Source organism: Rhamphochromis longiceps, linkage group LG7 (assembly GCF_057381845.1).
Source record: "Rhamphochromis longiceps isolate RC_006_pf linkage group LG7, R_longiceps_female_GT1.1, whole genome shotgun sequence".
Taxonomy (NCBI): Eukaryota; Metazoa; Chordata; class Actinopteri; order Cichliformes; family Cichlidae; genus Rhamphochromis; species Rhamphochromis longiceps.
In genome coordinates, this window is record NC_140563.1 from 56,284,849 (window position 1) to 56,299,635 (window position 14,787).

Consider the following 14,787-nt stretch of genomic DNA (forward strand, 5'->3'; position numbering starts at 1 on the left):
CTCAAAACTCATATAACTGGACTCAAGAAACTAAAAACTAAGAAAAAAGAACTAGGAAAACAAGTCAGGAACTATGAATAAGAATTAACTAAAGAACACGAAGGGAAAAACAAAACACCCAGCCCACTGAAAACTACTGAAACCCCCAAAACATGAACAACAATCATCAAGGAACACATTTACATATTTACAGTTACTGGAACACCAATACTAGATCGCAGACCCAGTGCGGTGACAATTTCAGTTTCAGTGTCAGTCAGTGTCTTTTGGTCTGCAACAACAGCAGAACAGACTTTTAAGTCTTTTGAAGAAGCCCTTTTTCTTCTTCCTCTTATTGATCTGAAGGTCTTTGGACTTCATACTGGATTCAGGTTCAGGAAAGTTCCTCACAGGGAACATCAGGCTCTGGCACACTTTCTGAAAGAGGTCCTTCGATCTTAAGGTCTTGAGAACTCAGACTTGATGCCCTTTCAGCAAGAAGTTCCTTACAGAGAACGTCAGGCGCTGGAACACTTTCTGGAAAAGACCCTTCGGCTGGTGGAACATTTGCCATTGAAAGACAGTCAGAGGAGGGTTCTTCATTTGTGTTCTTCACAACAGGAAGAGTTGAAGGAGGCTCAAACATTTCAGATATCTGGATCATTGCTACATCAGCAATGGTCTTCAGCAACACTGGCGCAAAGTTTGCAATTGTGATAGACAGAATTTCTTGAGGAAATTTCTGTCTGATCTCCATCAGGATGCTGTCGACCATATTGTCTCGGATGGAGTGGGTGAAGATGACCTGTGTTTCCATCGCTGTGAGACACGATCCAAAGTGGCCTTGGTGACACTCGTGGAGAGGATGCTTAGATTCTGGGAGGCCATGTTTAGGAGTGGACAAGGAGGAAGCTCCCAGAAGCCATGGAGAACGCGGGGAACTTCCTCGATCACTACCTCCTGCGCAGTGAGCAGTTTGGTGTTATGCTGTTCCAGCTGCTTCTTTTTCAGTGTAGTCCTTCACCATGCTGAGGAGTTTAGTTGTTCTGTAGAAAAACATTATAAGAATTATCTTTTAAACATATTCAAAGCATCACTTAAATATTGAAACACTGTAGCTGGACTGTTAACCCTATAATGCCCTTTGTATCATACTTGATACATGAGTTTCTGAGACCTCTGTCTCATCAACATGATCAATACTTGCCATAATTTCAAAATGTTATGGACAAAACTCTTTTTTTTGTCTAAAGTTAACATTGTTGTTAACAAAAAGTTGCTAAAAACATCCGATGCATCAAATGCGATACAAAAAATATAATAAATACATAATAAAAGTATATCATACACAACATGACATAGCAAGAAACAAATTTGTGTATCTTGTTTAAAGGGTTAATAAACATCTCAGTTCCCCTCTCTGGAGGGGAGAGGGAGGGGAAACAGGAGGACAAAGGAGGGGGGGGACAAGCTGTAGTGTCATGGTCCCTGTGCCTCGCTGGCCGACCGTCTATTAGGCAATATGTTTGTGGTTTTTTCCTCTCTCGCTCTCTCTCTCTCGCCGCGGCGACGCTCATTGTGGGCTCCCGCTGCTGGCCCACGCACCTGCTCTCATCACCACACCGGCCGCTGATCCCAGCTGATTACTGCACTACTTAAGATGGCGAGTCTGCGCTAGTCTTCGGTGGATCGTTGAGCTATCAGCGTCAGTCAAACGTGTGTATCTGCCGACCTGAATCTTGAAAGCCCTTTGTTATTATCCTAACTAACCTGACCTTTTGTGTTTAGATCGTTTTTGGAACCGGATTCTGAGAGGAGTGACTGAGGAGGAGGAGGAGGAGCTTTTTGTACAGAAAGTGTGGAGCACCTTTTCCCCTAACCCTGTTTCCCACGGACCCTGGCGACCCGGACCCCTTTCCCCCCTGCACGTTGTATATAGCCACTTGGTGATTGTGTTCACCGTAAAGAAACGCACTGTTCTTCGCTGAAAGGAATACCCTGGCCTGCGCCTGAGTCTCTTTCGGAAACCTTATCATGTAGTGCCTTTTCACTGTGCAATACTTTTTGCTAATATTCAATGGTCTAATAGACTTCAATAATTGAAATGTGCAATTCCCTTGTATTCTTATTCCTATTTATTTTATTTATCCCTTTGGTATAATCTTTATTTATATATGTCTCTGTATTTATATATGTGTACATATAGTATTCTGCTCACATTCTGTAACTTCTGTCGGTGCTGTGCTATTTGGAAACCGAATTTCCCAGAGGAACCCACCCGAGGGATTAATAAAGTTTTATCTAATCTAATCGCAATCTAAAAATAAAAGGAGACATTTATTCACCACCACTCTTAGGTCCTCAGAAATTACCTGATATTTTCTGTCAGCTTTGGTTTGCATGAATCTGGGTCTTACCTGAGTCCTGTAGCCCAGAAGATGCCAGCAGATCTTTACAACTGTTTCATAAATCGAATCGGTGTGTTGAACAGCACCTGTCAAAGAAATAGCAATCTAGTCATTGTTACTTAAAATGATTTTTAAGTTTGTCAACTTTTAAAACTACATCAAATTCTTCAAATTATTGAAATGCAGTAAAAACAAAAACTGTTACATACCCTGATAGGTATGTAACAGGGTGGGCCATTTATATGGATACACCGTAAGGTTGGTGATATTAAAGTCCTGTTTGTGGCACATTATGGTAAATGGCCTGCATTTGTATAGCGCTTTTCTAGTCCCTAAGGACCCCAAAGCGCTTTACACTACATTCAGTCATTCACCCATTCACACACACATTCACACACTGGCGATGGCAAGCTACATTGTAGCCACAGCTGCCCTGGGGCGCACTGACAGAGGCGAGGCTGCCGGACACTGGCGCTACCGGGCCCTCTGACCACCACCAGTAGGCAAACACGGGGTTAGTATCTTGCCCAAGGATATTTGGCATGCAGCCAGGAGGCAGCCTGGGATCGAACCACCAACCTTCTGATTAGTGGCTGGCCTGCTCTGCCACCTGAGCTACAGTCAGTGCTCAGAGCTACATTAGTATATGTGAGGGGGCAAACTCCTCAATATGGGTGGTGACCATGGTGGCCATTTAGAAGTCGGCCATTTTGGATACAACTTTTTTTTTCTTCAATAGGAAGAGGGCCATGTGACACATCAAACTTATTGGTAATGTCACAAGAAAAACAATGGTGTGCTTGGTTTCAACGTAACTTTATTCTTTCATGACTTATTTACAAGTTTCTCTTTGTTCACAGCCATTGACATGTCGAAGAGGTTAACACGTGAGGAGCGGATCGAAATTGTGTTGATATCTTGGATCTCTCCAAGACTGTTGGAACAACAAAAGTGATGGTTTGGTGTGGTATATGGGATACAACGATAGTGGGTCCATTCTTCATATCTGAAATTGCTACATGATTATGTGTTTCCCTCTTTATGCACTGAAGCTGGCACGTTCCCTGAGTTTTTCCAGCAAGATGGTGCACCACCACATTATGGGTGCCAGGTCCGAGCATTCCTAGATGAACAGTTTCCTGGAAAGTGGATTGGTCATCGTGGGCCAGTTGAATGGCCCCCAAGGTCTCCCGATCTGACCCCCTTAGACTTTTATCTTTGGTGTCATCTGAAGGCAATTGTCTATGGTGTGAAGATACGAGATGTGCAGCACCTGAAACTACGGATACTGGATCCCTGTGCTGGCATTTCTCCTGTGGTGTTGCTTTCAGTATGTGAAGAGTGGGAGAAGAGGGTTGCATTGACAATCCAACACAATGGGCAGCATTGAACACATTTTATAAGTGGTCAGAAACTTGTAAATAACTCATGAAAGAATAAAGTTACGTTGAAACCAAGCACACCATTGTTTTTCTTGTGACATGATAATAATACAATAATACCCAAAATAATTAAGTCATTAATTACTAGGGTGCCTACTGACATGTTTTCTTAGTTAGTCATATTTAGAGAGGCCACATTCGTCATGCTTCACAGGAGTTCAGGATCAAAGTGATGCTACATTAGAGTCTGTCTCTGGACTGGTTGTTTGCTGCTCTACGAGTTCAGCAGGAGGAGGTGAACCCACAGCTGGGAGCGGTTCCCTAGTGGGCGGGAGGATCATACTTCAGGTTCAATATTATACTTATGTTCATCCTGGTCTAAACCTGGTCAGAAGAACTGACTTCACTTTTGAAAATTTAATACTAGTCTGATGTTATAAAAGGTAACCCCAAACTGTCTACAATGGTTGTTTTCTGTCCACCAAAGCAAATTTGATTGAAGAGGTCTGTGCAATATGTGAATAATAATAAATATTAATTCTCCTTCCTTTTCCATAAAAAGGGATGTCTCACATGCTCACTGCAGTTAAAGTAGTGTTACTAGAAATATTAAGACACAAATGGCAGTAATACTTTTTAAAAGGCCTAATGACTAAAATCAGGTAACTTAGGTACACCTGCTCAAATATCTAATCAGCCAGTCACATGACTGGAAATTGGTGCAGTAGTCATGCAGACCTAATCATGATGACCCTCTGAAGGTCAAACCTACTACCTTTAGGTGACTGAATGACATAAGACAGCAACGTTCTGGTATTTGTAATTTTTCTGTGACCTTTGTCTCTGTGTTTGATCATCAGTCTGCAAAGGCAATGTGTCTTTTGGTACTGTGAAAATTTTACACATGTACTCTGCATACTGCAACAGAGCACTGATCTTTCCTGCTATTTTACATTTATTGTTCTTAGAGTGCAATATAAGATTTCCCATTTATAATATTTTCCATACTTAACCTTTTTGGATACTTTTATGTTGTTTGGCAGGATAATGCCATCACATTGAATTGTAGGTTTTAAAAATACACAGTGACTGATTTTCATGTCAACAAATAAATAAATATTCTGATGAAGAGCCACTAAAGGAAGTTTTTGGAGTAACTCTCAGCAGTAATTTGCACATGAAATAATTGGTAGACATGTTATTAACCCTATGAGAAAAATCTTTAGTTCTATTCAGGTAGAACAGGCCACACTCTTAATGAACATGGGCTATTAAGAGTGTGGCCTGTGTGTATCTATGACAAACAGCCTGGAACTGCTCAATTTCAGTCCACCAATCAGAGAGGCTAGTTCTGTCTGTTCCTCAGGCTGTGCACTTTTTCCTGTCAATACAGCTGCACCCCTTGCACACACAGACACAGACAGAGGCTTTCTGCAATGTATTTCCGACATGGAGCGTTAACATAACGTCTTAACAAAAATATTGTGACTTAACAGAAACATAATAACTTGTCACAAATACTAAATTTGGTGAGGAAACAGGAAACACGTGGGGAACATGGCTGGGGCTAGCAACACAACTAGACAGAACATGCAAAACTGAACATAACACATCAAACAAGAAACCTTCAACCTCTGTTGGTGTAGCGTTCACGTAGCTGCTCTGCTCTGTGTTGGTACAGGGCATTGAAGATTATAACAATGGGTGGATTATATTCTTAAACTTATTTACAGCATTTTCAGAAAGACATCTACTGTGATTAAGTCTATAATCAATTGTTGTAAATTTTAATGTTATCAGGAAATGATCAGAGAAGAAAGGGTTTTCAGGAAAAACTGTTAAATGTTCAGTTTCTATGCCATATAGTGTGACTGAAGTGGTGGGTGGGTTCTTTCACATTTTGAGAGAAGACAATTGAGCCTAACAACAGATAAAATGCTTTGTTGAGGCTGTCATTTTTACTATCTACATGCATGTTAAAATCACCCACAATAATTATTTTATCTGAGCTGAGCACTAAATCAGATAAAAAGTCTGAGAAATTAGAAACTCTGCGAAAGGCCCAGTTGGACGATAGGTGATCACAAATAAGACTGTTTTTTAAGTTTTGCAGCTAGGATGGACAAGGCTAAGCATCAAGCTTTCAAATGAATGAAAAGTCTGTCTTGGTCTTTGGTTGATTAATATGCAGGTGTAGAAAATTGCTGCCACACTGCCGCCTCCACCTGTGCTTCGAGCAAGGGTGTAGATTTGACATGTCCCCACCAATATCCAGCGATTATTGAATTATCCCCACCAATAATTTGATCTGTTCGAGTAAAGAAAAACAAAACCGATAGGCAGAAAAAAACGTAGCGGTGCAGAAAGAGTTAAATTACGTTCTCTAGTGGAGTCCTACCTCATGTGACAAATATGGCCAATGTGATTGGCTGTGCCTTTCAGGGAGCTCTGTTTAATTTTAGCAGTGGCAAGCCTGCGCTACGAAGACCCGCAAGGAGGAGAGGAGGATGGCAGCAAAAAAGAACCTGGATATAAGCAGTGTTGGGTAAGTTACTTTAAATTAGTAACGTAGTTACATTACTAGTTACTTTGAAAGTAACGAGTTACTAGGGAAAGTAACTTTGGTTTTACTCAGAATTTTCTTGTTAATGTGTTGCTTCCATAACTTTGCCAGTCTTCTAGCTTGCTTACTTGCCACAAGTGCACTGTGCCACCTAACAATAGAAAGGAAAAGATAATGTGCATATTTCCACGAGAGAAATCCCACGCCTGGACCGTCATTGACCACCGCCATGATTCTAGCCTACGTCACAGTGTCATGTGCGCCTTTTACATCCAACACAAAAACCACAGTCATGGTGCTTTCGATTGTACTCAGAACTCTGAAATTCTGCCTTCTGAATAGGAAGATGTAGGCAACACCAGGCTGCAGATGAGCTGCATACAGGGCTGGACTGGGACAAAAAATTGGCCCGGGCATTTTGACTAGAGACTGGCCCGTCATTATAGGAAAAACCATAAAGCCTCCCAACAAACGCTGTTGTGACAGTGATGTTCACTGTTTTGATGGTATATATGTATCAATCTATCAATCGTTTGTTGTAAGATTCAGATAATTATTTTTTAAAAGCTAGACATTTTAAATGAGAATAAGAAAGAAAAGTATTTCTTTGTGCCCCCCTTTCCCTGTTAATGCCCTACCTGGCCCCCTGGCAACACTTTGCTAGACCCGCCCCTGCACAGTTACCAGCTGTCAGCTACCTAAAAAAGGATCCTGGTGTTATTTGTCTCTCAGAAACAGTTCATAACTTCCTTTCAACTAATTTATGTCACCTAAAAGGTAAACCTGTTTCTCCATCACCTGTTCAGCTCTGATGATCCAGTAAGGACATCTCCTGGTTTCATCTTCATGTTTCCCTCTCACCAGATAACCAAACGATATCATGACCAGCAGCTTTTTTGCAGCTGTGGCTCCAGCAAACATCAGCTGATAGTAGAAATTAATATTAAATACATTCTAACAACAGCTGATCAAGCTTAAACGTGCTGCTGTTGTTTAACGCGACATCAGCTGGTTTCCTCGTTCTGGCGCAAAGTGGGCGATAAACAAACAAGAGAGCCGATCAGCTGATCATTGATCAGTTTCAGGATTGAAGTAGAAACGGGAGAGGGAGAGGGGAGAATGAAAGAAGAAGAGGCAGCTGTGCAGCAAAGACACAGAATAACTCCAGCTTTGTGCCTTTTTCATTGTAGCTGAATTACGGGACAAACTGTTCCTTTTCACCTTAATAAGAAACGCGTAATATTTTCTCTGAATACCAGACAGGACGGTTGGCAACTCTAATAACTTATGAACAAAATGTCATATGTCATATCATATACATCATTATATACCAGCTAGCCCAACTTCAGTAACCCAACAAACGTCACTGCTGTTTAGTTTCCTGTCTTCATTTATGCTGGAAGTGATAACAGAGCTGTACGTTTTAATTTGTTTCCAAAACCCCGCAGTCAGGACATGCTATATTGTATTTAGATAGAAGCTAGCGAGCTAACTTCCTGCTAACTTCTAACTCCCTTAAATGTCATAAATTCCATTTTTATGGATGCCTGGATGTTAAACTCAATTGTTACACCTGGTAGAGCAGAACGCTGATCATTTTATTAAAGATGAAAGACTTTAGACAGTTTTTCAACTCTCAGTAATGCCATAGTGATTGTTTGATATATGGGCCTGCTAGTGACGTCAGACTGAACAACCTGATAAGGCGTTAGTCCCAACACTGGATATAAGAAAGTAATTTTCAAAGAAACCTGTAAGTCACTTAAAGTCAAGTTCATTCATAAAATGTGTCCCTCATTATAATGTTACACGCTATGCTACACTACGCTATACATGCCAACCCTCCAAATTTTTTCCAGGAGAATCCCGAATTTCGGTGCCCCTCCCGATAATCTCCCAGAGCCACCATTCTCCCGAATTTCTTCCGTTTCTTCTGGACAACAAAATTGAAAAACCATGTCTCAGATTGGCTCAGCTAATTCCAGTTTCCAACAATTGCTAACACTACTGCAGCTCCTTAGTTTTAGTATTACTCTTATTACTCTTTCTGTGTCGCAAAATAAACATTTAACATATTTTCAGGCGAGAATGTAGCTGTGTAAACTTTAAATATCTGAGCCGGGGAGAACAGCAAGCTCCCGGCACATCGTTTTAGGCTTTGGCCCACATCAGTCTAAAATTGTATGTAACCATGAATAACGTGTTGCCATGTCCACCAGGAGAGGACAGTATAGATGTCAAAAAAATATGCCAGCAGTTTATCTCAGTTAACGAGAGGAGAAAGCATGTGTTTGGCTCCTTCACATAGTGGCCATTGGTTGTTGTGTCCATGACTGTTGCTGTAACAGTAGTTCATGTTTAGAATAAGAAAATACCAGCTCACTGATTTGATCGGGGCAATAGTGTGCCTAAAATGTTGCATAATTTTGCTGAGAGATCTTTTACTTTGTGGTAATCTTAGATGAGTAGTTTTATGGACAAAAATCACCAGGTCATTCAGTTTTCCCTTAGTGCTAATGTATAAGAGATGTTGGTGTACTATAACTGAAGTAATGTTGTTAAGTCCTTAAAGTCATATTCTTTTACTGTCATGACTGTATTTGAAGCTATTTTTATTTTTGTTTGATACCTGATTTATATGGAATATGGCTGAAGTAAACTAAAGTCTAAAATACTTAGTCATTTGTTTAGTAGTATTTAACATGATATAATTCACATATAAGACTATGAATTGTAATTTTAAATGGTTTAAAAGCATGTAGAATAGCATATGTAGGCAAGTATATTTCTCCTTTTTTTTTTATCAAGAAGCAAAGACAAAAAGGAAAAAAAAGAAACAGGGCAGGGTTTGGTGGTTGAATCATCCATCCTGATAGTTTGAATGACTCGGGGGAGTTGATTCATTTAAACTAACATAATCATCCTGCTGTAATCAGGTTTCTGTAAGGCAGAGTAAATTGATTTTTTGAGCAATTATTAAGTCATGGAGACCAAAACAGCCAATCAGATTTTTTTGCATCCAAGTCTGTGATTGGCTGGTTTTGTGGCACAACTATAACGGTGTATAGAAAGAGTTGAATGTTGAGAGCGCAAGCAACACATTGCGAGCAAGCGCAAATGCAAACACTGAGCGACAGCGGCTGCTATTGTGTGTGTATGGATAATAGCAAACACTGAAATACAGTTTTTGCACGCAGCAAAAAGTTCACTCAAATTTAGCTTTTCTTCGCTCAAAATAAATTTCTCCTCAAAATGCAACACTTGCACCTGCAAATTTTTTTTACGTGCGCGCAAATTTATTTTACGTGCGCTCAGAACAGTGGCACAAAAATAACGCCATATAATTGGGCTTTCATCAGGTTAGCAAAGATGCACAGAAAAGAAGATCAGACACCAACTAGGAAGAATCAGAAATACAAACGCAACAATATAGTCATCCCCTGTGGGGCTGGATTATCAGAAAAAACCCAGGAGAGTCTCCAAGGACAACATGCCACTGTACTTCAGACCCAACCACACACTCAGACAAAAACTGTTTTATCCCAAAGACAAAACTCCTGAACACAAACTTAAGAACATATCCTGTATCCTGTTGCAAGGAATGCTCAGACATCTACATTCGAGAGACAAAACAGCCACTTGATAAATGCATGGTACAACGTGGAAGAGCCACCTCCACGGGACAAGACTCGACTGTCCATCTGCATCTAAAGGACAAAGGTCAATGTTCACATTTTGGACAGAGAAGACAGATGGTTTGAAAGCGGAGTGAAAGAAGCCATCTATGTTCACTGTGAACAACCGTCTTTGAACAGAGGTGGTGGCTTACGAGACCAACTGTCTGGCAAAAAATAATCCAGTTTTGAGATCCCTTCCCAGACATCCTGGCTCAACCTCAATAAATCACATGATATATTTGGGCAAGGTTTCACAATGGGTCCACCCAAAGCCTTGGCTGATTGTGACCCACACCCGTTTTCACACCTTGGCTCGTGCGGACACTCCCATAGGGCTTCAAATCTGGGACTCTCCACTGATTGCATTTAGAATTGAATAAGCTTCTCGGATGAGAGGTGAAACGTCTTCAAGAAAACTTAAAGAAGTCCAGATACTTTTCTTTCCAAGTGGTTTTGAATTCTTCCCTTGCAACAATATTTATAGTAATAATAATAAACACCTTTTATTAGTAACTTGATTTTGTGCTCACTTATGTTATCTTTTTTAATATTTACATTTATTTGATGATATGAAATATTTAAAAGTGATAAACATAGAAAAAAATAAACAAGAACAAGAAGGGGGCAAATACTTTTTCACACCATTGTATGTGACTCTTCCCTTACTGTTGTGTACTGTAACTTTTGAGCCTGGAAACCTTCCTCAATCCAATTCTTCTTCATCCTGATCCTGAGACAATCAAGCGAATTTATACGAGAGCAAAAGAAGAGACAGAAATGATTTCTTTCTGTTCAAATCTTAAACTTGCTCCCAAGCTATAGTAGAATGGCAAGCGTTATTTCAAAACACCTCTCTCTTCTCATTTCATGCCAATTTCATTTCCTGGTAAATGAAATTGTAGCCACTTTATTATTTTGGGTCCCACAGATCCCACTGCTGTGAAAACATGTAAAGATTATTAATCGTTTTGTATGCTTTGTGGACTGTGCGTGTACAATGCTTTCACTGACTTTCCACAAAATTAGTAAGTCATGTGCAAGTATATCATGGTGACAATACAAACTGGCATCTCTCTGTTTTCTTTTGTTTGTTTTTATAAGCAGTACTTCTAACTTGATTATTTTGATTCTCTTATTGCAAAAAGTGTTTTGTTGAAAATTTTAATTAGGTGCAGCCCAGCACAGAAGCATATACAAGCTCCTTAAAAGCAGCTTAAAAATAAAAGCATTTTGGGCCACATTCTCAGTTATTTTACAGTTTTGTAACACTACCTGCAAGAAACACAGAGGCAGGGATGCTGGTGCAAACTTAGCTTGAAAATATCACAAGGCTTCTCATGCATGTTAATATATTCCATAAATAAAACAAAAATTAGGTTTAAACAATGTATTATGAATGTTGTACATTCCATTTTTCTAACGAGAGTAAATACAACATTTAATTACTACATTTTGTAATACCGACATATCTTCTTTTTATATATGACACATTTAAATAAGCTTAAAATAAGCTCAATATGGCAAGAACATATTCAGGTTTTTCACATGGCATAATGTGCACAAGAGCTGTCCACCTAATTAGAAAGATACAACCACCAGTTGCTGGAAAAATGTGTATTCTCTACCACGGGTTGTGTCATGGTCCCTGTGATCAAGAGCTGATCCTGTATTAGGCAGCATGTGTTTTTGTTGTTTTGCTCTTTCTCTCTCTCCTGCTGGGGCAGTGCTCATTACGGGCTCCCACCCCTGGCCCATGCACCTGCCATCTCCACACCTGCCGCTCAGTAGTTTGAAAATCTGAATCTGAATCTGTGAGTTGCTTCCATCAGTTCGTCTCTAACTGAAGTTTTTGTGTGCAGATCTTTCCCGGACTTTTCCCTGCCTGCCTGTAATCCTGTGAACGAGTGTGTGGATGTGTGTGACCCAGTTACGGAGTGAGGAGAGTGATTTGGAGACCCTTTGGAGCGCGTTTGATCCCCTTCCTTTCCCTCACGGACCCTGGAGCCATGTACCCCACCCCCCCACCCCCCAGCATGTTGTATATATTATCACCTGGTGTTGTCTGTATAAATAAATTAACTGTCTTCTCTACAAGGATTCCTGATCTGCGCCTGAGTCCGTTAACAGGTTGACATTGAATACATAATGGGCTTGGATTTACAACATTATGAATGAAATGTGCTCTATTTGGAAGCAGCCACCCCCCTCCCCTTTCGACGGGTTGCGTGTGAAACTTTAAATCATCAAACTGTAAATTATAAATTTTAAATTGTTACTGATCCTTTTACCCCGAGTCCTAAAGTATATATTTATTTTCTTACTCTTCTTATATTTATTGTCTGTTTACTTGCACTGCTGTAACTGGAGCCACGTTGTCTCGTCTCTCTATATACTGTAGGGGAGACCGGGGATAGTTGTAACATTTTTGACATTTCTGTCTGTAAATTGGAGCTCTTTTAAGGTAGTGGATTCAAAATGTAATGCAAAGTATTTACATGTCTCTGCTATTAAATAGTGCAGCTATTTTCTCTGCAGCACAATTACCCATTGCATGGTATGGTCTCAAACACAAAGAGTGAAATGTTACAATTAACCCCATAGTCTGGGTTAGTTGTAACATATCCTGGGGTAAAATGTAACACAATGAAATAAGGGTACTAACAAAACATTAACATGTAATCTTTGTTTATTCAACACATGAATGCACTTAGAGCCATTTATGTAGTTATGTGTGTGTGTGACAGAATGCAGAAATCTAACTTTTGAACATATACCAACCCCCCAAAAAAGACAAATTATGGAATTTTCTGCAACTGAATATTTCATTAATTTTGGTTGGTCTTCCTTGCGTTTGGCCTCATTGGTCCAGTGGGCATTATAACCTACAACTCTTGCACCAATTTTGAACATAACAATGAAGCTGAAAAAATGTAGTTGTTCACCAGCATCGCAATTCCATTACTTTTTATCATGGCTTACCTTGGTGTGGTTTGCAAAGTGCTTCAGAAAGATGAGGAAATCTGTTTCTTGCACCCATCCTGATTTATTTCCACTACCAAAACTTCCTACTGGTCCATCTCTGACACAGTGTGAGAATGTGTATGTGTGGGAACACAAACAGTGGAGGAATTGTGTTGCCAATGGCATTAACCGCATATACAAATGCGACCAGTGAACCTCTCTCTGCTGATGTCGTTGCCCCAACTTGTTTAATATAAGTTAAAGTAATAGTGTGGTAAGTTGTAACATCTGCATTATTGTTACAACTAACCCAGACTGTTGCTGTTACAACTGACCCAGACTCCTATAGCCATGAACTAGCTAACATTACAGCCAACGGCTAAAACATTAGCACTAAAGACTTACACAGAATATATCCCCATAGACATACAAATAACATAATTTAAGTTTGATGAGTTTAACTGCAAAGCAGATAATGCTATTAGAAATTGAAATAAAGTAGAAAAACTTACTTTTTGGCATACAAATTACTTTTTTTCGTGTTAAATTGTTTGTGTTTGACAAAATGTGCTGATTTTTCACATGTGATAGCACAACTGAGTTGGGCATGCACAGGATTAATCACATCATTTGAAACTTAGCCCTGATTGGAGAAATTGGAAGTGTTACAACTGACCCACGTTACAACTATCCCCGGTCTCCCCTACTGTACTGTATGTAGCGGAGATGACAATAAAGTTTACTTTGACTTCAGCAGCGAGCAGGCGCACCGAGGGCTCTCGCGCTCACGTTTTGCATTTTTTTTTTGCATCCAAGAATTTCGAAAAAACATCAGTGCAAATTATAAGTCTGTATCATGATGTCTGGTCTTTTCGTGTTTGTTGGTTTGTTTTTTATTTTGTTTTATTTTGTGAGCTGGTAGATGCTGCTCCAGCCAGAGAATCCCCCGCAGCCCCGCCCTCTCCCAGCAAATGGGCGATAGAAAACCGATCGGTGCCTATGCCATTCCCACTATGCGCTGGCATGACGTCGGGGCAGCATGAGTATGAGCAATTTTTTTTTTTGGCCGATACCGTGATGCCGCCCCCCACCACTATGCCGCCCCGGGCAACCACCCGTGTCGCCCGTATCAAAAACTGCTACTGCCCACCCAGGCAATGCAGTGATTAAGTTCGCAGATGGTGGGGCTCATCTCTGGTGGCGACGAGACAACATACTGAGCTGAGGTTCAGAGGCTGTCGGATTAGTGTGCAGACAACAACCTGGACCTCAATACAACCAAGACAAAAGAACTGGTAGTCGACTTCAGAAGGAGGAAATCTGAGGTGCAGCCTGTCAGGATCAATAGGGGAGAGTGTGGAAAGGGTGTCCAGTTTCAAGTTCCTGGGTGGGCACATAGACACACACCTCCAATGGAGCTCAAATACCTCAGCGGTTTTAAAGAAGGCCAACAGCTCCTCCACTTTCTGAGAATCCTCAGAAAAATGGAGCTGAAGAAGGAGCTGCTGATTGTCTTCTCCTCCATTGAAAGTGTGCTGACATACTGCATCTGTGTATGGTTCTCCAGCTGCACCATGGCACACAAAAAGGAACTTCAGTCATCAATATGGCCCAAAAAAATCATTGGACATCCTCTTCCCTCCCTGAAGGACCTGTACAGCACTCGCTGTCTCAAGAGGACACGCAGCATCCTACGGGACTGGACACACCTGGGACACCGGGGGTTTAAGCTGCTGATGTCTGGCAGGAGATTCAGCTACTGATGTTGGGGACAAACAGACTTAAGCACAGCTTTTACAACAGGGCAATAGCCATAA

At 40.6% G+C, this 14,787-nt stretch overlaps 1 pseudogene; it reads right to left on the bottom strand.

The window, feature by feature from the left end:
- Positions 1-252: 252 nt before the first annotated feature.
- On the bottom strand, positions 253-8,241 carry LOC146666427 (uncharacterized; annotated as a pseudogene).
- Between the last annotated feature and the right edge of the window lie 6,546 nt (positions 8,242-14,787).